The following is a 3,220-nucleotide window of genomic DNA, read 5'->3' as shown; positions in this document are numbered from 1 at the left end:
CCATCATGACATATTAAATATATTAATATGTCATGATCATAAGATACAAAATAAGAAAGTATCAAAAATATTAAGAGAATAATTACCTTGGGGAGTTGGCATGATAGCCTTCCATTGAATTTACAAACCACAAACGGTTGAGTTCAAGGTCCCAGACGACGATCAGACTCCAATGTGAGCTACATGACTAGAATAATTGTTTTACACAAACTTGCCAAAGAAATAGTAAAAATAAGGTTAGAGTTGATACTTACACCTCATGATAAGGCATTAAGATGACTCGCACCCCATCTAAATTCAAAGGGCTTAACCAGGTACAAACATCTTCTATAGTCTTTTGAGGAGAGCTAAGAATAGAAGAAAGGAGAGCATCGAGCATGTAGACACGATGCTGCACTACACTAGGAAGCTGAGAAATAACTACACTGCACCAAGAAATAAACAAACATTAGCTCATAAAATTGATTTGCATTCTGCACTAGGAAACTGATATATAACTACACTATGAATAAATAAACAAATGTTAGCTCATTGAAGTAGAAACAAATAAACAAACGTTACCTGAGAATGGCCAAGATAACATTGTCATTAACCTCTTTTAAAGGATTGGAGAGGATTGAAACCTCCTCTCTACCAAAGCTCAAATACTGAGGTTCTTGTTTCAAAACGATCCTAACTTCAAATGAGCTCTCCATTTTATCCAATGTAGCTAAATTTGCAGAATGGGTCTCTGTCATAGCTTGTATTCCATGTTTGGGGTCATTCTGCTTTTCCATGGTGTCTTTAAAGCTCTTGTGTTGCATTGTTGAAGTAGAAGGGAGTGCCTCCATATTGACTTCATCCATTTCTTCTCCCTCTATTGCCTGTAAACAAATATGAGAGATTAGATTCATTATCTTTAAATTTAAATTTTATTTAAAAAATTATATTTAGTTGAGAAATAAAGAGTTCATACTGCTAAGTATTGTCGTAGTGGCCTTTTTTCATAACCCTGCGAGCCATAATTATCAAAGAAGGCATCATCATGTTTGTCTTCATCCACCAACCTCTCTCTGAACGGGTCATGTAAGTCCATCTTTTCATCATCATCAATTGGGACATTATGATCTTTAAGGTAATCATCCATGTCATCAGTGTCCTTGTGGTCTCTCTCTTTTTCATAGCCTGTGGTTAGATCTGCTTGAAGTTGAAAACATGAAATGCTTATTTTCCATAATATTTGTGGAGTTGCCTTTTATGAGGAGATCCTCAAATAAATATCCCATCCTGCACAAGGTGACCTCCCAACCTGCCGGTAGCAAATTCTCCATCATGGTAAGCAAGAGACTCCCACTTTTTGTAGGACTTCCATAGTTGTTTTTTTATAATGTATGGACCTGGGAATATCTTGCTCTTCTAGCATCAATCTCAAATTATTTGAATTCCCCCTTATGTTCTTTTGTAAGGAGTGATCAGGGTTGGGACTCCGCATACACAAAAAGAATGATTCAAGAGATTGAATCGCTATGCCACATTCTCTCTTGCCTCTCTTTGCTGCATAAACACCACTATAGATCTTCAAATCTGATGAATATGCTCGCTCTAGAGTAACCTGCATGGCTTCTTTGTCTTTTTTATCAACAAAAATGGCAATGTTGCAAATTTCCACTTTGCTAATGGTAGTATATACTATTCTATCAATGAAGTTATGGATATCATCGCTAGAAACTTCATTGATAAAGAATAGTTGTGGCTTATCCCATGCTGACTCATTCTTGAAGAAGTCATCTTCTGAGACTCCCCTGAAGTTCACAAGCTTTCCAGACTCTGCCATAACCTCTACATTGAATTGAAAGCTTTGGTGCATATCTGTCGGCATCCTTATCTTGCTGATTAATCTTTCCACATATGCAACCACCTGTTGTGGGATTCCTTTTCTCATATAAGAGGTTACTATTTCTGACCCATCTTCATCCTTTTTACCTTGGGTGTTGACAAAGAAGCTATATGCTTCACCACATTATAGTCAATGTTACAATGAGTAAGTGGAATTTGTTTCTCTGACAGCAAATACTTAATGGCACTATGCAATGCATCATGCCTCACCTGTACATTGATGCATTCTTCCATGCAGTGGCCTTTGTCTTTTTTTCCAAAAAACCATTCTTTCTTTAAAATTTTTTGTGCTACCATGGATGCATACTTGTCAGGTAAGTACTTTATAGGCCTCCACATCCTTGCCATTAACTCCTTCTTATCCATTACCTTTGACTTTCTGGAGATAAACAAAGGAGCTTCATAGGTCAACTGTCCATGCTCACAAGCAATGCACGTTTCAAGCATCTCATTGAACACTTCAACAGGACGAAATATGATAGAAGTGTAGTCGGCATATCTGTCCCTCACCACCTTGAGGCTTGTCATACTTTCTTCTCGCTCTTGAGTTCCCCTAGGCACAACTGCACTCAAAGAAGTATAGAAGTTCGTGAGTGTGTCGGCATCTACTTTTGTGACCTTTCGCTTCAAATCAGGATTTGGAGAACCAAATGTTGTCCATATAACCCTTTCCTTCTGTAAGACCTCTGATGTTGAGGATATCTTATGCTTTCCATGGACATAATGGTTAAGTCTTTCAGACTCAATCAAATACTTGATCTCATGCTTGAATATACAGATTGTTGCAAAATAATAATGGAATGAACTTATATTTGCAAATTGTTCTGGAGTGAGTCTTTTGACCTCCTTTGCTTCCCTTGCGATCTGATTACAAGCATAAGCCCAATGTTGACCATCAATGGGCTGGAATCTATAATGAAGGAGGAATTCCTTTGCTTCCTTTAGCATATTCTCACCTTGTTCCTCTTCGCCTTGTTTATGTGGAATATTTTTAAGAGTGTCTTTAAAGAATCGACTGAAGGTTTCCTCGAAATGTGTAGGCCCTGTAAATGTTATTTGATCCAGGAAACTATTTTTGATTGGACAAAACATTATTGGGCGCAAGACCACATTGCTTGCCACAGGTTTCTTACCATCTCTCAAAGCCTCGTATATTTGCATTGCATAGAATATATCAAGGCTTCGGCTATTAGTAAAGAGAGCTACAGCTTCCACATCTTTGGCATTCACAAACCACATCCTTTGACCCCAGATATATCCCACATCATCATCTATAACTGCTTCATTAAGATGCAGATTAAAATTTTTGATTGATGTGAGTTCATCCTGATCATCTTCAGCCTCG

Source organism: Dipteris shenzhenensis, chromosome 4, assembly GCF_047967505.1.
Source record: "Dipteris shenzhenensis isolate YYH24624 ecotype China chromosome 4, Dip_SZ_1.0, whole genome shotgun sequence".
NCBI lineage: Eukaryota > Viridiplantae > Streptophyta > Polypodiopsida > Gleicheniales > Dipteridaceae > Dipteris > Dipteris shenzhenensis.
Note: the sequence above shows the minus strand (reverse complement) of the source record.